This window comes from Taudactylus pleione, unplaced genomic scaffold (genome assembly GCF_031769625.1).
Source record: "Taudactylus pleione unplaced genomic scaffold, aTauple2 ptg000012l, whole genome shotgun sequence".
Taxonomy (NCBI): domain Eukaryota; kingdom Metazoa; phylum Chordata; class Amphibia; order Anura; family Myobatrachidae; genus Taudactylus; species Taudactylus pleione.
In genome coordinates, this window is record NW_028284415.1 from 13271776 (window position 1) to 13297753 (window position 25978).

General features: G+C 44.9%; 1 protein-coding gene and 1 pseudogene across 7 annotated transcripts in view; both read right to left on the bottom strand.

Moving 5' to 3' along the window:
* Window positions 1-25978, bottom strand: part of QTGAL (queuosine-tRNA galactosyltransferase) — a 567623-nt gene that overhangs the window by 355438 nt on the left and 186207 nt on the right. The window lies entirely within an intron of this gene.
* On the bottom strand, window positions 18300-18418 carry LOC148542480 (5S ribosomal RNA; annotated as a pseudogene).

A 25978-nucleotide genomic window follows, 5' to 3' on the forward strand; every position in this document is an offset into this window, starting at 1 on the left:
CCAATGCGGACGCCAGTGAAGTGCAGAGTGCGGAAACAGCGCTGACATCCACCCTGCCAGCCTCTGTCACCAGCCCTGCACCAGTGAAAGCTCCCCACCCACTCGCAACACCCGCGGGCATACCGCACAACGTCTGAGCATAAGTCCTCTGCCGCGCAGACATTGATACTACCTCACCTGCCCCTGCCCGAAATGACACCGCAGGCGGCTCCAAATTACCACCCAGGGAGTCCAAGTCGGAGGACTCAGACGCCAAATCCTCCAGCTTTGACGCTATTACAGCCTTTCCCCTAAGATGGTGCCCACCATAGCACCTCGTAGACAGGTCCGGCTGCGCGGGCCCGCTGCGGCCCCCATGGGAACTGATAGGCGCGCTGCCCCGGGACCCACCAACGAGTCGCCTGTTCCATGACACCACCGACCCCCCTCTGTCGGGACGCGCACCGGGCAAACTAACGGCCCATGTCCGCAACATAACGCCTGACGGTACCGCCCCGGCCTCCTGCCTGTCCCCCCAGCCCTGGACCGGCAGAGCCCGAGATACCACGAATAGTCACCCGGTCCCTAGTCCGCCCACGTTACCTATATTTAGACAACAAGCTATTAAGATAAGGAAAAACAGTACTTCTCTGTCCAAGTTCTGGAAAAAGAGAGGGTTTCCTAAGCTGCAGTACCAATAAAACCCTCACACCACCTCCCATTACTATAAACTATTGGAACCCATTGGCTAAACAACATTATCCTAACCCCTCCTCCAAATACTAACCCTCCGTGTCCCTGAGTGTGCGGAGCGACAGACTGGAGGTTTATGACACTACTGTCATATAAAATGTCATCCGTGTTCTTCCTAGGCATGTCTCCCAAATTGTGCTAACTCCCTTTTCTTTGCATACTGTGAAAAAAACAGCAATCTAGATGCAACATGTATTAAAAAAAAAAAAAAAAAGGTCTGTCTTTTTACACAATACTGTAATCTACCAATAAATGTTGTTGATTTTTTAATAGGGGGATATGAGTAACAATCAGATTTCCTTTAACTGATTGCATTTCATTAAATACATCTATCAAAATTAGCAAATTCACTATCAGGAAAAGCCTGTTTATTGATTACAATACGAACAAATAGACCCACAGTCAATGCAATATGAGTCTCAGTTTTGGTAAAATAATTGTAGTAATTATTAGATTAGGAGGATAAATGTTAAAGATGCAGAGTTGAGATCATCACTCAACTATGGAGATGACAAGTCCTGATTCTGTCAGGTTCAGACAAGTTACACTTGAAGTATGAAGATATTAATATTATTTTATAAAGTGTACGCAGCCGCATCCGTAAGCCACTTCACCAGTGTCTATAGAACCCACATTACAGGTATACAATGTAAACAGCATTACCGCAGAAAAGCTCTACCCTCAGTAGGACAGATAATTGTATTATTGAAACAAGTTACAGTCTCCATCAATTATACCTACAAATGGTCACGACAAGGGAAATCTATAAAGGACTTTTACAAGCCGTCGCTCTAATTACTGATGTGAGCAAACTGTAAAGCAAAAAAAATGCTGTGAACAGAGCAATGTGTGCGAACGTCCTTACAACTATTTGTACAAATTAGTCTTGTCAAGAGTCAGAAGCCTGTGTTATGTCTGCTAATATGCCAGTCTGTGCACAAGCACAAAACACCCGCTCTGCCATGTGGGCGATGCTGAATGGTTACATATGAGGCTGTCAGAGAAGGGACAGGATATTTCAATCTATTTTGATAATGCTTTGCTGTATTCCAGTTCACCAATGCTACATTTATGAGTGAGTACACCTCCCACATCACTCTTCTGGCCGCTGTCCTTCTTCACAGCATGCAAATTCGCTTATTGTGTATGAAGTAACCAGAAGTAGTACATTTTTGCAAAGGAATTGGGATAAAGTCTAATAATAAGCATAGTGATGCATGGCGCAAGGCAGGGACCATTGACTTTCGTCTTTTTGCCTAGATTACGTACTTTTTCCTCATTTTGCGTCTTCGCCTGTTTTCTACTTCATTTTCAATTCCAGGATGTTCTCGCCTATGCGAAAACTTTACATGGAAAAATAGGCAAAAAAATTTCTCCACATATAGGCAGGCGAATTGGAAGTGCAAAATCGCTATTTTGGGGTGCAAATGTGGGGATGTGATCCAGAACCCTTTGGACTCCCCCCCCTCCCCCCAATGACTAATCAGTCAAAAATAACTTTATTTTTAAAACACTCCAAAAATGTGCAAAATGTAAAAAGTGTTGGAAAATGAGTAAAAAGTGGGGGGCCTGATATTTTGGTGAGCTATATGGATGAGACAGGTGTTTTTGAGAATGCAGAGGCTGCAGCAGGTGTATTTTTAAGGTTTTTCAAATCTTCATTTTAAAAATATCAAAATATACTAGTAACCATTTTCATGTACCCCAAATTTTACTACGGTACTTATTTTTCTGGAAAAAAAAAAGCTAAAGCTTTCTATCAGTTTTCCACACATATGCATATAACAGCCATTTGCCTCAAAATAAGTTCACTAAATACATTATTAGGGCTACTACTACTATTCTATATGGACTCCCAGGGTCACTATAGCTTTTTATGGGGTACAGACTGATTTCCCCAAAAAAAGATGTCCATTTCGCTTTGTAAAGCATTCACCTATCCACGTTTTCGCCAGTTTTACAATTGAATAGGGACACGCATGGAGAAAACATTGCATCAAAACAGGCGAATGAGGCAAATTCATTCCACTTTTCGCCAGACGGCACTTTTCGCGCCCATAGTGTACTAAATACTTAGGATTAGTATTTTTCTCTCATAGGAATAGCTATAAAGTCACACATTAAGATGCATATTTGAAGTAAAGGACATATGGCAAACCTAATATTCGAAGTGCGGAGCAGAGCGGGGGTGATGGTGGGAATTTGGATGCGACGAGCAGCGGTCAGAGCAGGGATGCGGAGCAGCGGACAGATAGGGGGTGAGGCTGGATAGAGTGGAGGGCAGGCAGACTGAGAAGACCCTGCATACGCCAGGTTCTTTTACTAGTCTATTATATAATGTCAGTCTACCGTAGGCACGCCGGATACAGTCCTCTCCCTGATGGTGACAACTTACATCGCTGTTAAAGTGTCAAAGCTGGATAATTGGCTGAGACAAGTTTAAAATTGAAGCGTGCACAACGCCATCTTGCGAATGGCAGCTAGAATCCATTTTAAAAACAAGAATCTGCAAGACGCCATTTTGCGACCAGCGTCACTTTAAGTTACAACTCACGAGCTAAGAACAGATGGCAATGTTTTTGATAATCTACCAAGGGCAACTAGAAGAACAGCCTCATGCGAAAAAGTAAATAGAATAGACAATGCACCAGAAACTGTGAGTGTTTTACATACAAATTGGGAATCCCTGAATGCAGACAAGTATAGTTGTGGCAATTGTAATATAATCCAGGCATTGATCTACACAATTGAATGTGTCTGAATCCTAAACAGGTTTTAGTTTCACCCAGACAGAATGGCCCTAGCTTCACAGCTGGAGGTAACACATTTGCATTGCAGTCTAAAACTGTGAGTGAGGAATGATATGTGTGTGTGTGTATGTGTATATATATATATATATATATATATATATAAATATGTTAAGTCCATCATAGATGGAATCTCATGCATAAACACCGCACATTACGCACAATTGAGCTGCTAACATGACGCCCAGTAGCGAATGCACAATTATTAGCATCATGCGATTGCATCTTTCACCATTTCACATACACACATTATGCTTAAGACCTCGAATGAAAATACTGTTTAGTAGCTAAATGCGCACGCAAATGTCCCCAGTTAACTAGCGTCTTCATATCAAACCCCGTACTCTCACACATTACATAGTCACTTACAAGGTTCCATTAGCGTTAAGGTATAAGATTTAAGTTTGTTCAGTTAATATAAATGCTGTGAAATAAAGATATTTGGTAACTAAGGTATTATACATGCTAAACAAGCCGTGTTTGGTTTTGTACTGATGCGTACTCTTTCCACAGTATTCCGGTGTAATCGGTGGGGAGATCGCATCATGCATTCTCGAGTTATGGACCGCAGAGACTTCAAGCAACAAAATGTATTAACTGTTAGGATGTTACAGGGGGCGGGAAGGGAGAGACCCCCAGTTGTTAGAGGCTGGGTGAGTCTATTTGAACCAGCCTGTTAAATGCTCCGTAACAGATGGATTCCCCTTGGGAACCAATAGCATCAGCAACAAACGTCTCTATTGTTTTGCTTATTCCTGGGGGGTATAAATATGTGTGCTCCAACACTGGGTCTTTAGTCTTCTTGCTGAATGCTGACTGAGTGGTTTCTTGCTGATGCCTAACATCTGGTACCGAAAGCGCTGCGTATGTATACTGTACTTGGGTCTGTATAATTCCTTTGACCCTAAATTGTGTCTGGATCAATTGCGTGTAACTGACTGTACTTTTACTTGAATAATACTTGTGCTTTGGAACCACAGATTGCAGGTCTAAGTCTTTATTTACTGTATGACTGCGTACGCAAATTAGCGTCATCCGTAGAAGGTATAGGCAGAATATTGGAAGGTGTGTATAGAGGTTCAATTTTAATATCATCAAAAGGGACAGCAACAATATATTCCTCTGCACACCTGCAGTCACCCACAACAATCACACTCACCCCCACTCACTAAGCCTGATGGGAGGCTTCCTGAACACCAGATGGCAGTTGTCACACACAACGGGACTTTTGATAACGGGGCCATACACCCAAGCATTGGTTAGTGTGTTGAAAAAACTATTGCATAATATATAACAAAACACTTATTAGGGGTACATAGGAATAGTGGGAGACTACTACTGAGGGCCCTGCAAAGGGGGGACCACTACTGGGGGAACTTCATATGGGGACCACTACTAGAGGCACTGCAAAAGGGGCATTACTGGGGGCACTGTATAAGGGGCACTACTGGGGGCACTGTACAAGGGTGCATTACTGGGGGCATTGTATAAGGGTGCATTACTGGGGGCAATGCATAAGGGGTACTGCTATTGGTGACACTGCATAAGGGGCACTATCACAGTGGGCACTGCAAGAGGGGCACTACTACACTACTACTGGGGGCATTAAGGTACATATGGAATGGAAAGGAATGTTCGAGAACTGGTGGTGACGAGAAATGGTGGTGCGTCATGTTGACACGCCCCCATTTTCCACTGTCCACGCCCCCTGTGACATGTGACCATGCCCACTTTTTGCTAAGCATACTTGGGTGGTTGGGGCTCCATTTTTTAACATGCCCTAGTCTCCAAATACCCTAGTTACACCACTGGTGTAGAGTGAAACCATTTTAAAATGGAACACATTGCACCTACTGTATAGAGAATTTGCCCTCAATAGTACTGACCCACTCACTGTCACCAGACATCAGAAAAATGGGGAAATAAACTGAACTACCATATTTAAATAAGTGGACATGAACACACAGAGCTGTGATGAGATTTCCTCCATTTCAGAATTAAACTACAGAAGTTTTGTCCTATATATGCATTATTATTATAGTCATTGGATAGACAGTAGTGGAACATATTTATCTGCCTTGTATGTTCTAATTTTGTATATTTGCAGATATAAAAAACAAATGATAGGGAGGTCCATGCTCAGAGCAGTTCTTACAGTCTAATGGTGTATCTTACGACACACAATAAACTTTGTTCCTGCTTTTTTTTTTTTAAAACCAAATTTGTTTAATTAAACAGAAAGGGTGAGGGTTTTATGTAGACATGGGATGTGATTACCACTGAAGTGGCTCAATATCTACCGGAACCTTAAGTTTACAAATGGCTAAGTACTGATTCAATTACAATGTATCCTATGCAGAGTTAAAATTTCAGCAATTCCAATTAGGGGCTGATTCCCACGCACAGAATTTCCACTTGCCAAGATCCCTATGGTGTAATTAGAAGGCACAATTGTGGCCTAGCAGCAAATTAACTTTTGTGTTGTAGTCACATGGTATTGTTAAGTGCTCGGAACTCAAACTTAGTGTCCCATGACAAAAAAAACGTATACTCAGGATGCCAGAGGATGGAAGACGTCAAAACATTAGACAGTGAAAAAGCAGAGCCGGCCCTAAGCAATATGATGCCCTAGGCAATATTTTTGTTGGTGGCCCCTAGCAAATAATCCCACCACCAAACTAAGTGTTTACAAAAGGACATCAAAAATAAGACATTGATTTATGGTTAATTTTTTTTTTGTTAAAGAAACACGTGCTAGACGCACAAAATATACAACTATCCAGGCATCCTCCTTTGTCAGCCAGACTCATTATACTGCAGCCTGCTGAGGTTCTCTTCATTGCGGCGGGCCCAGGTAGGTGCAATGTACTGGCTGCACCGCCGCTAATTCCGCCTCTGACACAGCATGTCTCACGGCACAGCACAAATCACCCAGCAGTACATATCACAGAGGCAGCCAACAACACCCATCACCCCTCTCCTACACAGCAATCCGCATCCAGCATACCACCCCTCACACAGCAGCACAGATCACTGCCTCACCCGGCCAGCATATAGCACCAGCACTCCTCACTACATGCTGAGCTGACTTTAATCAAAACATTTTTATAACACAGGGGCCTATTCATCATACGATAAATGGCCCGGTAACCATGCGGAAATGCTAGTTTCCGCATATTAAGATTACCGGGCCATTCATCATCAGGGGTCCGTTAGGATCCCCTGATATTCATCAAACTTCGAAAACTAAAAGTTTTCATAGTTTGTTTCCGAGAACAAGCACCATCTTCAGACGGCGCTTGTTCTTGGATCCCTGTTCCTTCCTATGTGTTCTGGGGATGCGTAGAGGGATCCCTCCGTCACCTCCTCACTAACTCCCCAGCAGCTTTGCGCATGCGTGTCTTGGCACTGGAGCAATGATGAACTGCTCCGGTGTCATGTTTCCTCCGCTGCGAGTTGGATACTTAAGTATTCCTCGCAGCGAGTTCAATACTTCATCATCGGAGGCCATACGGCCTTCAATGATGAATAGGCCCCACAGTCACTTACTTTTTAAAACTGGCTGGCTGCCTGTGCTGTTTTGCAGCTCCTGCTGAATCCTCCTCACTGCACTTTGTGGGGGTGGCGCTGGCAGGCTACAGGGAGTCAGTACAGGCTTGGTCTGCTGGAAAGGCCCATGAGAGGAGGAGCTGCTACGGCTGGGCATGCGCAGCAGCAATCCTCCAGAGACCAGCGGCCATTTTTGTTGATGCTCAGCCAGCAACAGCTGGCTGTTTCTGGCTGTGAGCTGCCTGCTGCAACTGCTACTCATTTGAAGCCGAAAGCTCCAATTCTGCCCGGCAGCAGCAAACAGTGGCCACTGCGCAGCAGGTGCCCCATGCTTGCCACAAACCACCGCTAACCTCCAGCTCTAGGTGGGCTTGGATGCCCCTAAGCATTCCAAATGCCCTAAGAATTTGCTTAGTTTGTCTATGCCTAGGGCCGGCTCTGTGTAAAACAAAGAGCTGCAGAGCATCTGATGTACGTGTGTTTGTGTGTGGGTGCGTGCGTGCGTGCACATGATCTAACGACTGACCCAGTGGATTTTTTTTTCCAGCCAGAAGACTCCATTTGTTTGGGCTTAAAGATCTCAGATAATGTTTTTTTATTTACTTTGTGAACTTCTGATGAAGTTTACAGTACAACAGCTGACCTCCCAACTGTCCTGCTTTTGGCGGGACAGTCCCGCCATACCACCCGTGGGCCGTAGTGTCCCACAGTGTGGGGGGAAGTTGGGGAGAGCACACCCAGCAGGGCAGCGGGTGAGTAGATGCTGTGCGCATTCACACAGCATCTTTACTGTGCAGCCCAAGTCTCTGGGGGCAGCCCAGCATATTCGGGAGTGCTGTGCATGACCCCAGAGTGACGAAACGGGGGTGCTTGATGAGGCCACGCCCATCATTGGGAGGTATTTTCTGAGGTACATGAATCTTGCTAATACATCTGGCGGTATCACACATCATTCTTCATGGGTCCAAACCACACCTACCTACTTTCCCAATATGGCCGGGAGTCTCCTGAAAATCAGGTGGCATTCCTGGCCCCCGGAAGACTAGGAAAGTCTCCCGGAAGCACCACCCCCCGTTCCTGCCCACACGACCCGTGCTCCACAAAAGTGGGGGGCCATGATGTGTTTCGCAATGAATCACGTAATTGCAGCCCTGCCCCCGCTTTATAGTGCCTATAATATCAGTTCTGTACAGCGGGAGGCGGGCCACGATAATGCAATTGATCTACCATCAGGGCCGGCCCGAGCCAAAGTTTATTGGTAAGCGGGAAAAGATTTTGGCGCCCCACAGTGGACCTTCATCCGAGCTCACTCATCCCCACCCATGGAACCCCTCACAGCCCAGCACCCCTCATCACAGTCCCTCACAGCACCACTCACCACAGCCCCAGTCATCACAACCCCCTCATTACGGCCCCTCTCACTCCCCTCATCACAGCCCCTCCATCACAGTCCCCTCATATCCCCTCTTCGCAGCTCCTCATAGGTGACTGTGATGAGGGGCTATGTTGAGAGGCTGTGAAGAGGGGTCTTCACAGCCCCTCAACATAGCCCCTCATCACAGTCACCTCAATCACAGCCCCCCCATTACAGCACCCTTCCATCACAGCCCCTTACTCAGACTTACCTACTGGCTCAAACAGTGGCAGCAGAAGACTGAAGGTTGGGAACAGGTTTGGCTGGCAGTGACAGGCAGCTGTGTCACAGTGACACAGTCTGCCCGGAGGCACATGACACATCACCCGGCCCGGCCCCTCCCGCGTAGGTCTCAGTGCAGCCAGCACTGCTCGGATCGGATTACCAAAGTGATGATCCGCGGCCAGCTGCTGGCCACGGATCATCACTTTGGTAATCCGATCGCTTCATCGCTCTATAGATGAGAGGGGAGAAGAGGGGTCCCTCCTCCCCCTCCAGCAGGGACTCGAGCCTCCAGCCGGGTGACTGCTACGGCGCCCTCCTCAGTCTGGCGCTCTACACGTATAGGTCCCCGGACCGCCCACCTATTGCCATACCTGATGTGAGGATAAAGCCGACCTGGCTGCAAACTCCGGGAGGGGGCAGGCAGAAAGTCGGTAGGTCTGGCCCAAACAACTTAATACAGATTGATGCCCTTTACACCGCCCGCAGTACGGGCGGAGCCAAGACGACAACCCCCACCCCCATCTACTCCCACAAATCGCTGCATTACATTGCAAGGGGGCAGGTCCTAATGATACAAGGTGTCCGCCCCTTTTAGCAACCTACATCAGCCTCTAAAGTGTATGTATGTATATCTCTGTGTTACTGTCTATGTGTTATTAACACATACATGGTATACACTTACTATGTGTATGTGTGTACGTATATATGTGCATGTGATAGTGTGTATGTATCCTGTGTATGTGTTAGTGTGTGATAAAGATACATTATATATATACACATACATACATATACACACACACACACTGTATATTTTTTTTTATTTGTTCCACGGTCCAGCACTCTCAGTATAATAGCTTGACCAGCAGGGGCACTGAGAGGAAGGGGGAAGTGGGTAATATTTGCCCGGGCTTGCTGGAGGGGCTCGGCGGGGGGCCCGGGTCAGGTGCCACCCCTCCTCCCTCTTAATTCACAGCAGCCCAGCCAGCACACGCTGCTGTGTGCTGGGCTGCAGTGTGAGACTGCTCAGCAGTCTTATGACTGTGGGGGAGCGATCACACTGATTGCATTCCCCCTGGCTTTGAGCTGGACTGAGGGGCTCCCAGAGCCCCCCTTCCCAGTGCGCAGTGCTGCTTCACGGCGCTGCAAAAATTATTTATTTTTTAATTATCCTAATGGGGCATGCCCAAGCCTCTCGCAGTTAGGCCACGTCCCCCTTCCCCCGAGCCCAGCGTGGCTCTCTGCGCCTCTATCGACCAGGTGCAGTCACAATAACATACTCACATATTCCCCAAAGGTGCCGCGCCCTCTGATTAGATCGCCATTGTTTGGAGAGTTATTATTGGAGCCGCACCTTTGGGGGATATATATTTACATGTAGATGGGTATACACACACATATATATATATATATACACACATATATACATACACACACACACACTAACCCTCCCCTTCCCCATAAAATCCTGCATTTGGTGCTGCAGGAGTGAGCAGGTAGCTGTTTGGTGCTGTGGGGGGCTGGGGGTAAGTTCCTCCGACTGCTAAAGACAGTGAAGAGTGGTGGGTGGACGGCCAGAAGAGGGTACTATCGTTTGGCAAACAATAGTGTGGGGGGTGAGGTTGGGCCAGCTGCTGATGCTACTACTACTTTAAGCTATATACCCTTACACCCTCCCTATCCCCAGCACTACCTGCCCCTAAACTCCTAGCTCCCAGTACAGCCCCAGCTGCTATCTACCCTTGCCCCTTCCCTATCCCCTGCCTTTCCCAACCCCCGTCTTGCCCCCCAGTACTGCCCAGCTGCAAATCTACCATTGCTCCCTCCATCCCTCCAGGGGTAGCTACACACAGAACTGCCTTCCCCTAACCCCCTACTTGCCCCCCAGTACTGCGCCAGCTGCTATCTTACTTTGCCCACTCCCTACCCCGAGCACTGTCTGCCCCTAGCCCCCTCCATGCCCCCCTTAACTGTCACATCTGCAGTCTGCCCTTACTGTCCTCTATCCCAAGTCTACCCCAACTTCTCCCTGTCTTTACCCCTAGCTCTACACCAACTGCTGCTTGCCCTTAACCCACTCTACCCAAACTATTACCTGCCCCAAGCACTGTCCCAACTGCTGCCTGCCCTCACCCCACATAATATGTGAAGGGACCCAGAAACAGTGGGGTAGGTCCCCAAATTTTTAAAGTGAGGGGTCCCAGAGACCCACAAATTTTTTCAGCCAGCGCGATGACTGTGAGATGGTAGTCGCGGTTGGACCTAAAGTCCCTTATCCACTCATATTGGGACGCAATTTCCCAGCATTTGCTGAGCTTTTAAAGGAACCTCAGAGACAAAAGCAAATGTAATCTCCAAGGCCTTACCTCAAAGTGGAGAAGAGTGGAAGAGCACGACCTGTCCTCTTTGGAGAGGGAACCTACGGGCAATTCCTATCATAGGAGGATACTTTCAGTCCGGACTGGGGTACTTTACCCGAAGAGAGAGATCTGCAACACTTTGCCCGGGTACAGCAAAATAAAAGTACCTTCAAGAATGTTATACCCAATATTGATGATGCCAAAGCGGGCTGGAAACCGCCTTTCCTCAGGTACCTGGGCACCTTTTAAGTTCACCTGGACCTTCGGATGTCCCGCTGGCGGACACCTTATCAACGAAAGGAAGCAGAGGTCACATAACACGACATAAATACACCTGAAAGGGTGGTCATAAAGCAGCGACCGTATCGCATTACTGAGGCGCCGTGACAAGCTGTCCAGCAAGAAGTGAAAGAGATGCTTCAACTTGGGATCAATGAGGAGTCCAGAAGTAACTGGTCAAGTCCCATTGTCTTGGTTCTCAAGTTGTCAGAAGCAATACATTTTTGTAACGACTTTAGGTGTCTAAATAAAGTTTTCCCAGTTGGACGCATACCCACTACCTCGGGTGGAAGAACTAGTGGAAAATTTGGAGAGTAGCCGGTATCTGTCGACCCTAGACCTCACAAAGGGGTATTGGCAAATTCTCCTAAGCGAGTCCGCCAAGGAGAAGATTGCCTTTTCGACGCCTGATGGCCTGTATAAATATAAAAAGCTTCCTTTTGACCTTCATGGGGCACCAGCGACTTTCCAGCGTGCCATGGATCGCCTCCTGAAGCCACAAAAGGAATACGCCATACCTTATTTAGACGACATTGTCATTTATACAGAAAATTGGTAAGAGCACTTGCCTAAAGTCCAGAAAGCGCTAGACAGCTTAAGACAGCCCGGGTTTATGGCTAATCCAGACAAGTGTACCGTTGGACTTTCAGAGGCCAATTACTTAGGGTATGTGATTGGCAATGGACAAGTAAAACCCCAACTGCGGAAAGTAGAGGCGATTCAGTCCTGGCCAAGACCCTCCACCAATAAACAAATGAGAACTTTCTTTGGGCTGCTAGGCTAATAACGCCGTGTTATTCCAAATTTTGCAACCAGAGCTTTACCCCTGACTGAGACCCATAAGAAGGCTCAGCCGGAAAGAATTGTCTGGGCCAAAACAACTGAGGCTGCCTGGGAAGATATGAGGACGGCCCTGTTCTCCAACTCGGTTCTACAGGCACCAGATTTATGAAAACCCTTTGTTCTGCAAACAGACACCTCAACAACGGACTTAGGAGCTGTTTTGTCACAGTCCACTGCGGGCGAGGAAAAGAAGATCCTCTACTTAAATAGGAAGTTATTACCACGAGAAACAAGATATGCCATAGTTGAGCTGGAATGTTTGGCAATAAAGTGGGCAGTAGAAGCCCTGAAGTATTATCTCCTGGGAAGAGAATTTGTCTTGGCCACAGATCACACGCCTCTGAGCTGGATGCACCTCAACAAAGAAGTCAACCCCAGAGTGACGCACTGGTTCTTGACCATGCAGCAGTAAAAGTTTGTCTTGCAGTATCGGCCAGGAGCTCAACATAAAAACGCGGATGTGTTGTCCTGGAAGTTTGAGAAAGCTGAGTGGAGTTGGCTGTCACGATAGATGTGCGCTTCCCCAGGCTTTGAAAAGGTATAGGGGGGGATGTGTGGTGAGAGAGATTGTCTCTCACCAGAATTGCCAACATTCCTGTGAGATCAGCTCCCTCCAAGGGAGGCTAGAGTGAAGCCTGTGCATTCTGCAGTGGAACTCTGGATTTTCTGGCTTGCAGAAACCTAGCTGGAATCATCGCTGGAGAACAGGAAGAGTTTAAAACTCTCAAACACCCACTGTTCCTGCCATATGATCTGGTGCTGCTATGTTGATATACTGACATGTTCCTGTGCAACTGTGAGCCGATGTGAACCTGTACTGCTGTAACACATGCGCCGATGTGAACCTCTACTGCTGTAACACATGCTGTTTGAAGAACTGCCTAGTAACCTGAACTGCAAATCTATATATACATACACACACAGTTATAGATTCACTGCACTCCCCACTCCTAGATTTGGGGTGCAAAGTGGCATGTGACCACATTTCTTAAATAAACAAAAACACAACACTCAGCATCATAAAATCACTTACCTGAGTACATAAATAATGGGGTTTTAGTTCATGGACTGATCAATGCATTTAAATCTGCAGCCCACATCACGGGACCCAATTTCTCTGCGGGTTCTACACTATCAGTCATACTCATGTGAACCTGGTTATTGCTGACAAAGAGTTTAAACCAAAGACTTAACTGGTTTAATGATCACCTGCCAAATGACATTTTTTTAAAGATGAGACAATCACCAAACATATGTGCTATCATGCTACCAAGAAATTAGCTAACACAGGTTAAAATAAATTAGCTTATACAGGTGTGCATGAGAGAGCTGTAATCACAAAAATATTAATTCAAAATGAACCAAATACACAGTCACAGGCTATTTCACACACGCCAGTTTTGATCGGCCAGCAAAAATATGTCCAATTTCCGCCCATTTTTTTTTTTCCGGCAATCAGTGCCTTTCACATTAATAGCTTCAAGCCATTTTAATGCTGTGGTTTGTTTTGTTAAAGTAGTAGGCATGCCCAGCAGTTGGAGTTGTGGGCGGGTACTAGCTTAAAAAAAAACAGGCTGTGTGAATGGCTACATAACAGACTGTACTTCACTGCCTTGCAGGGACGGCACGGACGCGGCACAGCAGTCGATATTCCCGGCTGTAACACGGTGACCGTGCCCAGGGGCGGATTGGGATATAAAAACCAGCCCGGCAAATCTGCGGTAGCAGCCCTAACGGGGGCGGGTCTGTTAAGGGGGCGGGGTCTGTGAAGGGAGGAGGGATATTCCATCAGCTAGGGTGTTTGGTGCTCTCTTGCAAACTATTAAATTTACGCCCTTCCTGCCAGTTTTCTACAAAGGGACAGTGCGCGCTGTAGGCGCACAGTGCACAAAGGGGCGTGGTCACACAATAGTATCCCCAATTCAAATTAAACCAAACAGTAGCACAATCTTTTTCACATTACACAGCACATAGGGGGTCATTCAGACCCGGTCGCAAGCACCGATGTGCTCGGAACCGGGTCGATGGGTAGCCCTGCGCGCGCGCAGCGGCCGCACTGCGCGTGCGCAAACCCGAGAGCGAGAGAGAAACACTCTCGCTCCGGAGCTCTCTACAAAAGGGGCAGCTATCGATGTTGATTGACAGCTCGCCCCATTTTGTAGGCGGGCCGGGGGGGTGGTTTCCAAAACGGAGGCGTTCATTAACGAACGCCTACCGTTTTGTGGGTGGCCACACTGATATCATCAGTGATGTCAGCGGGGAGCTTCCTGCTCCATCAGAGCAGAAAGCTCCCTGGGGTTTGCGAGTGCCCAGACCCAACCTTAGGGTCTGGTCGCAAGCCCCGATGGTCGCGATGGTCTTGACCATCGCGACCATCACCCTGGTCGCTAGCTAAGCTGTGGGTGGTAACCCACAGCTTAGCTTGCAACCAGGAGGCCGCACAAACAAAAAGCGCCTGCCCTCACACAGAGAGATCGCTTCTTGCGACTGCCTCTGAATGAGGTCCATAGTGCCCCTGATTCACATTACGCCACATAGTAGTGTACCTTATTCCCGTTATGACAGTAGTGCCCCTTATGCAATGTCCACATTAGTAGTGCCCTTTTTGCAATCCCCACAGTAGTATTGGTGCCCCTTTTGCAATGCCCCCCTGTAGTACTAGTGCCCCTTTTGCAATGCACCCTGTAGTAATAGTGTCCCCTTTTGCAGTGCTCCCTATAGTAAAAGTGCCCCTTTTGCAATGCACCCTGTAGTAATAGTGTCCCCTTTTGCAGTGCTCCCTATAGTAATAGTGCCCCCTATGCAATGTCCGCTGTAGTAGTACCCCTTATGCAGTGCCCCCAGTATTAGTGCCCCTTATGTAGTACCCCCCAGTATATGTGCCCCCAGTATTAGTGCCGCTTACGCAGTGCCCACGGTAGTAGTGCTCTTTATGCAGTGCCCACGGTAGTGCCCTTTCTGCGGTGCCCCAGTAGTAGTGCCCCTTACACAAAGTCACAGACACACACACACAACACAATACTATAATTATCTGAAGCCCTGCTCCTGCAACTGTATAACTACTGCGTCCTCGACCCTCACGCTGGGCAATATGGGAATGACGTCTCTCCCTTCACCCACTGCTGGAGCAGGAAGGCGGAGCTTAGGAGTGAGCTCGAGCCTCCGACTGCCGCTTCAGGGAAAGAGCTGCTGTGCGCCTGCTGACAAGAAAATCTCAGCGGACACCCGAGAAATGGAGTAGGCAGCAGCGGTGCCTCTCCAGGCCGCCGCTTCCCTGTCACCCCCCCCTTGAAGCCTAAACCTAACACTCCCCTTAGTGCCTAGACCTAACTTTCCCCCTAACCCCAGTACTTACCTCTGGTATTCTGATAAGTGTCGGGATTCCAGCGACAGCATTCTGACCACCGGAATCTCCAGTCAGGAATTTGACCGCATCAATAATAAATAATAATAAATACTATATTTACTATTTTGAATTAAATATACACTTTATATATTTAATTTAAAATATTAAATATATTATTATATGAATACACATATACAAATTACCTTATTAAATAGATTATAAACATTTAAAATACAACACTTACCTTTTTTTCTGCAAATATTTGCTTCTGTTTTCTCCACTTCTTTTCAATTTCTCGTCTTCTCTTCTGCTGGATGCAATTGGCACTGGAGACTGCCTTTATTCAGATAGCTAAGTCAGGTGGGGAGGGGAGGAGTGCCAGGTCAGTTGAGGAAGAGAGCCAGGTCAGGTTTGGAAGAGAACCATATTTTTTGTTTATTTCAGTGAGCTGCACATCGGAGCTAAGCTCTGATCGCGCCAGCCCGGCCACTACAGTTGAGCAGGGGTGAGTGAAGGAAGGACGGCGGCCACTAAAGGGAACACAGGGGCCGGCCCAGCGGGAACCGGCCCGGCTTCCCGGCGGCCCAATCCGCCCCTGACCGTGCGTCTGTAAGGACCCACCTGTTTTCACACTTGGTTAAATTTTACACCCGGCAAAACTGGCCGGTCAAAACCGCCAGGTGTGAAATCGCCCATAGATCCACTGCACTCGCCACTCCAAGATTTGGGGTGCAAACCTGCACTTGCCATTTCCAGGCCTGAGCTGAAGTGGCATGTGACCACATTGCTTAAATAAATAGCAAGTGCTGAGTTTTGTGTTTTTTATTTCTTTAAATGCATTGATAAATCCATGAACTAAAACCCCATTATTTATGTACTATGGTAAGTGATTTTATGATGGCGAGTGCTGAGTTTTATGGGGTTTTTTTTTTACTCTAATATTTATATATATATATATATATATATATATATATATATATATACACACACACACATATATATATATATATATACACACACACACACGCACACAATGCAGAGTCTGACACTAACTATAGAATGGGAATAATACTGTACCCCATTGCCTTCTTACATAACATGTCAGCCATGCAATATAAAGATAAAGTCCAACAGCGGCACTCAGGGATTTAAGATACAAAAGACAGTAAGCAGCCCTAGTAGTGTCAACATTTCAATGTCTATTTTGACATTTTCGTCAGGACCTGCTGAAAATGTTGCATAATTGACATTGAAACGTTGACACTACTAAGCCTGCTTACTGTCTTTTGAATCTTAAGTCCCTGAGTGCCGCTTTTGGACATATATATATATATATATATATATATATATATATATATATATATATATACACACAGATAGGGGAATTTACCATGAGCGACAAATCCGCTAATCAGTGCAAAAAATGCAATAAGTGCAATGTAGTATATAAAGTGCTAATATTAAAGTGCAATAGTGCTAAATATTGTGACATATAAGGTAGTACAATAAATATACCAATAAAATAAAGTTAAAAAGTGATATACAATTTATTTCAGAGAATTAAAACAAGGGGAAAATGGATAACATAAAAAATGGGGATAATCAATTGAGAGATTAAAACATAGCCATTACAATTTAAATAGAATAAAATTTCAAATTGCATAAGGGTAATAGCTTATCTGAGTCATGAATCAACGGAAAAACACTTTTCCTAGAACAAGAGATGTGGTCCAACGCATTTCGTCTTATGGACTTCTTCATGGGGATACGGGTTTAGGTTGTACAATTCATCTATTTATACCCCCTTTCTATCATTAGGGACTAATCACTTCCGGGTCAGGGTTGAACCCTGCATATGTTAATTAAGCTTGCAAAAGGGCAAATTCCCATACATACTATGTGGAAGTGCTGATTAAAAAGACATGTGACTAGTAAGGTGCAAATCTATTCTAAACAAATAGTTCTTCTAATAACATTCCTCCGTCCGAGGTGGTAAGCGATTCGTCACTTCCGGGTATCGCGCGAGCGCTTCCGCCTTCTCCATATGCATCGCGTGTGCTTCCATCATGTGTGTCCCGGCAACCAAGTCTGGCTGCTTTGTTCCGCGATGACGCACTCGGCCGGCCTCTAATCAGGTGGCACAAGCTCTAGTGACTTCCGCCCTTACATAGCGGATCCATGCGGTTGGCATCCGCCCTTGTTAACTCCCTCACGGCCAGCGTATAGAGACAGCATTTCAATGTTTTGTTCATAATATCTATAATTAAGCAAAATGCATAATGAATATCAGCATTGAGGAAAAATGCGCACTGGGTTTCCATGGCAATGTGTGTGTTTTAAAATAAAATACAATAAAGGCAATTAAAAAAAAAAAATATATATATATATATATATATATATATATATATAGGATAAAGAGAAAAATCATACTATAATAGTTTGTATGAATAATTCAGAAAAAAGTTTTTTTGGAAATAAATAGTTCTCATCAACTGATGTTGTAAGGATTATTATTAATATTGTTATAATGTAGTCCTCCAAAGTCAGTTCAAAGAATTCCTTAGGTTTGAGGATGAGGTAGGTGATTGGGTTACAGTGTCGTCTTCCAGAAGTAATTTCAAAGTTTATTCTGATTCACAAAGAGGTGTGAAACTTCTAGCATAGTCTGGCTTCTTCTGCGATGGCTTACATGGAAGCTTCCGATGATCTATATTAGGGGTAATGTACTCGCCCTTTGTGGACTCAAGTAACTACAATACCAGGTCTTCCCAAGAGGTCTCCCATCCAAGTACTGACCGGGCCCAGTCATGTATAGCTTCCAAGATCAGACGAGATTGGGCACACGCATACTGGTATGAATGTAGATACTCTCAGGTCCACTGTTCACCATAGCTATATTACTACACCAGGTATTCTCTGGGGATCTCCCTCCCAGATACTTATCAGGCCCAAAACATGAATCAACCACCAGGGTTCCCACAATCGGGCTTGTCATGTTGGTATAGTAGTAATATGCCTTTTGTCAATCATCTTGTTAAATCCTCACAGGAATGGCGCAATTTCATAATTGTCGTTGAAACCTTTTGGAGCCATTGTGTTAAGTTCATAGATCCAGTACATCTCCCGTCTGGCTAGGAGATTCCCCAAATCACCTCCTCTTTCTCCAAAAGTCACATGTTCAATAGCTTTGAACATTAGTTCTTCCGGGTTTGAATTATGTTTGGTTATGAAATGCTTGGACACTGCATGAGCTTCTATTTTATTCTTGATGTTTCTGATATGTTCTTGAATACGTAGTTTTAATACTCTTTTAGTCTTTCCAATGTACTTGATTCCACAGGTACACTCCAAAAGATAAATAATCGATGAGTTGCAATTCATAAAACATTTGATGGCAAATTCCTTTGTTCCATCTGAGACCGTGAATGTTTTTCTTTTTGGGTGCAAGTATTTACATATATTGCAAAGTCCACATTTGTAACTCCTCTTGCAGCTCAGGGTTCCACCCATACTTTCCTTCTTTTCTTTCCGTAGGAGACTTGCTGCTAATATGTCTTTTAAATTCCTACTTTTTTTTAAAAGTGATCTGTGGTTTGGAGGGTAATATCTCTTTTAGGACTGGATCCATTAAAAGTACATTCCAGTTCTTGTTAAGGGATGCCTTGATCTTTTTTTTTTCTTGACCATTAAATGTAGTGACAAAGGGAACACTTTCTTTCTTTTCATTCTTCTTATTATTGTATTTCAATAAATTCTTTCTATCCAATGTCTCAGTTTTCTCCAGTGCTTTCTTCTGGGTATTCCTTCTCCCTAATCTCTGTCTGCGTATTGTTCCAGTTGTTCGTTACATATTTGTTTGTCGCTGCAGTTACGTTTGATCCTGTAAAACTGGGAATATGGTATATTTTATTCCAATTAATTTAGATGGCAACTTTTATAGTGTAGATAACTATTGGTGTCTACATTCTTGATGACATTTTTTGTGGAAATATTACATTCCTCACCAATTAAAACAAAATCTAAAAACTCAATGGTTCTCTTGTTGAAGTTGGATGTAAACTTCAAATTCATGTTGTTATTTGGTACAAATGATAAAAACTGGTTAAAAGAGTCTTCTTGTCCATGCCAAATGATCAGAATATCGTCTATATATCTCTTATAAAAAATTATATTATCTTTATATGGGTTATTAGTATAGACGTAATTTTTCTGCCATTTTATTGCGATTCATTAGTATCAAGTGTAATGTTTGTTTTTTGCATATTGGGCTATAGTTATTAATACACTTTATGTATGAATCTCCTCTATATTTACTTGTTTAATTATTCATTCATTGTTTTTAACATTCCATCCCACAGCCGCCAGGTGCCGTGAGTCAGCATTATTGTTGCTACGCAACCAACACCCCTGAGAGAAGTACATCATCAATAGACACCGCTCCACGGGTCCACGCTGCAGTCCGGTGCCTGGTTGGCGGGTCGGATCGAGTTACACATGGTGATCTGGGATATAAGGTAGAACTTGTATATTTGTTCATTTCTGTATTTTTCACTTGAGGACGAGGTTATGCACCTCGAAACGTCATGTAATAAATAGCATTTTGTTTAAGTCCTGTAGTGCCGTGCTGTGTTTTTTACCCCGGAGGGTAAACACATCTTCTACTTTATGCATTCTTCTGCAAAGGCACACAGACAGCAGGACTAATAGACCGAGTGCCGGTCCAACACATCGGTATGTATATATATATATATATATATATACACATACACACACACACAGGTTGAGTCTCCCATATCCAAAATGCTTGGGACCGGGGGTATTTTGGATATCGGAATATTCCGTATTTTGGAATATTTGCATAAAATAATTAAATATCTTGGGAATGGGACCCTAATATACACACAGAATGATTTTATGTTTTATATACACATAGCCTGTAGGTCATATTATACTATATGTATAATAATTTTGTGCATCAAAAAAAGTTTGTGTACATACATGAAATTCATTTATGTTTCATATATACCTTATACACACAGCCTGAAGGTTATTTTATACTATATTTTTAATAATTTGTGCTTTAAACAAAGTTTGTGTACATTGAACCATCAGAAAGTGAAGGTTTCACTTTCTCAGTCATGCTAAAAATATTCCGGATTTCGGAATATTTGGATATGGGAGACTCAACCTGTGTATATATATATATATATATATATATATATATATAAATATATATATAGAGAAAGGGTCCGGCACTCTCACTTTTGTGTGTGTCAATTGCTGGGGTGTTTTCCAGGGTAGCTTTGATAGTTACCCACTAATATATTTACACTATCATCATGTGATGAAAGGAAGACACTCTCCAGACTTGGCTTGAAGTTTGCAATATTAATCAGTTTAATAGGACATACCAAATTAATTTGCCAACGTTTCGGTTCATTAAGAACCTTTGTCACGGCATCTCAGTATTTCTTAAACATCAGCAGGTCCCAACAGGTAAGATGCTACCAGTCTTGTCACCCACACAGTGTCCCCTTCCCTCATCTCACCCACAGTGCCCCCTTCCCTAATCTCACCCACACTGTGCTCCACAATCCCTCATCACACCCACACTGTGCCCCCCCTTTTTTCCTCTCACCCCCCTCCCCCAACACTTACCTATAACAACTCTGAAAAAGAAAGTCGTCCAGGACATCTTCATTCTTCTGTTTCTTCTCCCTGGCAGTTGGCTCCTCTCTGCTGCTGTCATGTCTGATGCTGGCTGCCAGGGTCCCTCCCACTCCCTGGAGAAGCAGAACATCGCACTGACTGGGGAGGGGGCGGAGCATCCTGATGACTGATCGGTTCTCAGCCAGTGATCAGAGGTGTATGAAACAGACGGCTCAGCTTCCAGCTCCTCAGATCACTGGCATAAATATCCGAGGAGTCATCAGGCAGCCAGGCCCCGCCCCAGTGCTGGGCTGCTCAGCTGTTACAGGCCACGGAGTGACGGAGGCAGAAGATGCTGATGCCGGCCGGCCGGCCCCTCCCCCCCCCCAGCTAAGTTGAACCACCTGGCTGGCAGATGGAGATGGGCACCCTTTACTCCCACCTAACCACTTGGGGTAGTGGTGGGTAGCTGCAGCGCTCTGATAGGAGCGGGCTAGTAATTAACTTTTTTGTAAGGGGATAGTAGCTGGCAGGCCCCCCGAGTGTCCAGCCGCAGCTTACTGTATGTAGGCGGAGCGGGAGGGCGGCCCTTTGTTGGGCCTGTCACTGTAAGTCAGTAACTCATTTTTACTATGCGGTGGCATGGGGGTAGGAGCGGGCGGGCCCCCGAGTGTCCGGGACCAGGACTCAAGTCCCGGCAGTCCCCCCTGATGGCGGCCCTGACAGTGACAATGTAGTTACAGGTAAGATCTCATCATATACTAACATTTGCGTATGCGAGACGGCACTATTGCCTGTCATACACACCTCCTGTGTTTTTCCTTACTTATACTTCTAGTTTGCTTGTTGTGGAATTTTTATGGTAGTCTGGTGGGAGGGGGTATAGGGTATGGGATGCAATCATTCAAGCACACATCTGTACCACTATTTATTAGTTTATAGGCTGCAGCCGGTAATAGGTTGCTGTGTTTTTTCTTATTCAAAGTGTTTTTTATTTTGTTAGTATAATTACATTTAAAGTATTATAAAAGAGATATACAGGAGCTAAACAGAAGTAAAACCACAAGATTACAGTCAACCTGAAATCTACTACTGTGAAACCACTTTGAAAAAACTTTGGTCTCTCAGTTTAAAACTTGCATTCTCCATATCCTGGAGACTACTTACTAAACACCCTATGACTCCTGCACTTCATCCTGGACACTCTCCCCAGCAGGACCTCGGTGACCAGGCCATGAGTATCTGTCCACCTACCCTAACCCCCACCCTAATACTTAACCCTAATACCATAACACTATGCCCTAAACCTAATACCCTAACACACACAGGGGAATGGAAGACAGACAGGTGGCATTAACGTCTGATAAAACACTTGTTTCCATAGATCTGCAAGTGAATGGGCCTCCCTACAAACTGTCTTGTCAAAACCACCACATTAGTGGCCAATTGGAACTAGTGTGCAATGGTATAATTTCGCTTGCGTGGGGTTGTCCAATCACTTTTTGTCTACATAGTGTATTTCTGAGATGGAAATGGCAGGACTGCGAAGGTACTGAATGTGAGGTTTGAAGTGGAGGGAGGAGTCAAGGTTCACTTCAAAACAGGGCAGTTGTGGGCTAAAGGAGATGTGGTGCTGTAAATAGAAAATGAAATTGAGGAAGGTGAGGTTATTTGGGAGGGGATGAAGATTATCAACTCAGTCTTAGACATGTTCAGTTTAAGAAAGCACTGGCACTTCCAGGAGGAAATAGCAGAGAGACAGCTTGAGATACGAGTGAGGAGAGTGGGGGAAAGGGTAGATCTGAGGATCATCAGCATAGAGATGATATTGCAGGGTAAAAGAGCTGAAGACCTCACCTAAATAGGATATATAAATGGAGAATAGGAGAGGTCCAAGAACAGACCCTTGGGAGACAATTACTGGTAGTGGAAGTGGGGGAGAAGTTGAATCAAGAGAGGTGACAAAGAGAATGGTCAGAGAGGTAGGAGGTTAGCCAGGAGAGGGCAATATCAGGCAGACCGAGGGAGTGAAGGATTTGTAGGAGGAGAGGGTGGTCCACAGTGTCAAAATCAGCAGAAGAGTTAAGGAGAATGAGCCGAGAGTAGTGGCCCTTGGATTTGGCAGCAAGACTTTAGTGAAGGCAGTTTTTGCGGAAAGGATAAAAGCTATATTGAAATGGATCAAATGGGGAGTAGGAAGAATCAAAGGCAGTGAGACAGGAGTCTACGAAATACTAAACAGTTATGTATGGTGGCCTACTATCAGTCGAGATACCAAAGAATTTGTGCAGTCTTGTGAAGTTTGTGCCAGGAACAAAACTCCTCGAATATGTCCTACAGGTCAGCTTCTACCTGTGTCTATTCCCAACAAACCATGGTCATATATCTCCATGGATTTTATTGTGGATTTGCCAATTTCTTCTGGGTTCAACACTAACTGGGTAGTGGTGGACCGTTTCAGCAAAATGGCTCATTTTGTTCCATTGACCAAAATCCCAAATGCAAAGGATCATACATCATTATTCATCCAACATATTTTCAGGTTACACAGCTTACCACCAGATATCGTATCAGACAAAGGTTCCCAGTTCATTGCATAGTTGTGGAGGTCATTTTTTTTCTCATTAAATATCAACCTCAGTTTGTCCTCTGGATACCATTCGCAGTCTAATGGTCAGACGGAATGGGTTAACCAATGTCTGGAACAATATCTCTGCTGTTACATCTCCAAACTTCACAATAACTAGGCTGAACATCTGCGGGTAGCGCAGTTTGCTTACAATAATGCCTGCCATTTATCCACTAAAATATCTCCATTTTTTCGTGTGTATGGATATCACCCCAGAGCATATTAATTTCCCTTAATTCTGCCTAGTAGGGCGTCCTTGAATCAGAACCTCTCATCTCAAGGTTATTTGGAAAAAAGTGCACTTGGCTATTAACAAAGCTTCTTTTCTTTCTAAATACTTTGCAGACAAACACCGTAGACCTTCTGGGTTCAAAGTAGGTGATAAAGTGTGATTATCCACTCGCAACATTAAACTTTGTCAGCCATCTCAGAAGTTTGGGCCTAGATACATCTGGCCTGTCCAAATTATAAACAGGTAAATCCAGTGGCCTTTCGCCTCAAATTGCCTAAATGTATTAGAATATCCAAATCCTTTCATTGTTTTTTATTAAAACCTGTACTCTTTTCCAAATTCAAACTTTTCCGTCCTAGTACACCATCTACAGTTTTGGTCCAAGATCATTAAGAATATGTGGTGGAGAAAATACAGAATTCCAAATTTGTTCAAGGTCAAGTACATTTCTTGGTGCATTGAAAGGATTATGGACCGGAAGAAAGATCATGGATAACTGGAAGGTATTTACTTGCAGACAATTTGAAAAGGGCCTTCTTCAAGGATTTTCTGAATAAACTAGGATCTAGGGGTTCTGTATCCCCTCCTAAAGGGAGGGTGTACTGTTATGAGCTAGAGTCACGGCTCATTACAGGCACGGGGCCAATGTTGCTAGGCAGCCGGGATGCCACACCTCCATAGAAGCTAGGGCCGATGGTCCCGCTGGTTGTTTTGTAACATGGGGAACAGCAACATGGGGATGCCGGGCGGTCGCAAGGCATGACGGTCGGGACAAATAGCCAGGACGCCGGCTGCCTTTGGCTCAGCAGCTGCACCCAATTTTAATAATAGGGGGCTGGTATGTTAGGAAACCTGCCATTGGTGCAGGTTCTTGTTAAAAGGACGTCCAGCCCTGCACACTATAGTTTCTGCATCCTGTGGAAACCTCTGGTCTGATCCTGTTTTCCTGATCTTGGTGACTTTCCTGCATTTGGCTTTTTCTTGGTCTGTGTATTGGAGCCCCCCAGTCTGTTGGGATCAGTATCTTGTTCTACAAACCGTGAGCAATTGCATATTTATAGCCTCAGCATTTCTTTAGCGCTTATACACCTGCTAGCTGTTATAGCCTGTCTCGTGTATTTACCCCTTCAGATATAACCCTGATTGTATTACACCTGCAATTCATAACTATCTGCAAACTGGTATACCCTGCTCAAAGTGTATTACTAACTCTGCTTGAACACTGATTACTATTACACCTGCACCAGTAATTGTAATCCTTGCCGTGGTTGTTACTGCAAGCTGCATCTTACATATCCAGTGTTTTATTAACCATCTGCTATTATACACTATCAAGTCTTGCATTGTGCTTGTTCCATAGGTGGAATCCGCATTTCTCTCTGGATCTGTCTGGGTTAACTTGTATTACACTACTGCAGCCAACATATCCTGCGATGAGCAGAGTATTGTATAAGTCCCTACTGTCCTCAGTGCAAGACGTGGCGGCATGCTAAGTACCAGTGAGTGTGACGTACTCTAAAGGAACAATGGGCGGCTGTTATAAGGCAGAAGACCCCTGTAGCATGGCTCTACGGGTCTTATACAAATACTCTGGTGTTTCATAACAGGCGGTTGTAGATAATTCGTTCAAGGAGTTTGGCAAACGGGAAGAGAGATTGAGCGGTAATTAGAGAGAGAGAGTGACAGAATAAATTTAGGGTTTTTTTTATCATGAATGGGGGAGACATGAGAGGGAATGATTGAAGATACGGGCAACATGGGAACAGGCAACATTTGAGAGGAAGCGGAAGAGGTGGGAGGGGTTTGGGTCAAGGGGGAGGTGGAAGGGGCAGGGACTGGACTAGGGCCATGACTTTATCTCCAGATACAGTACTGGGGAGAAGGAAGTCAGAATTGGTAAAATTGATGGAGAAAAT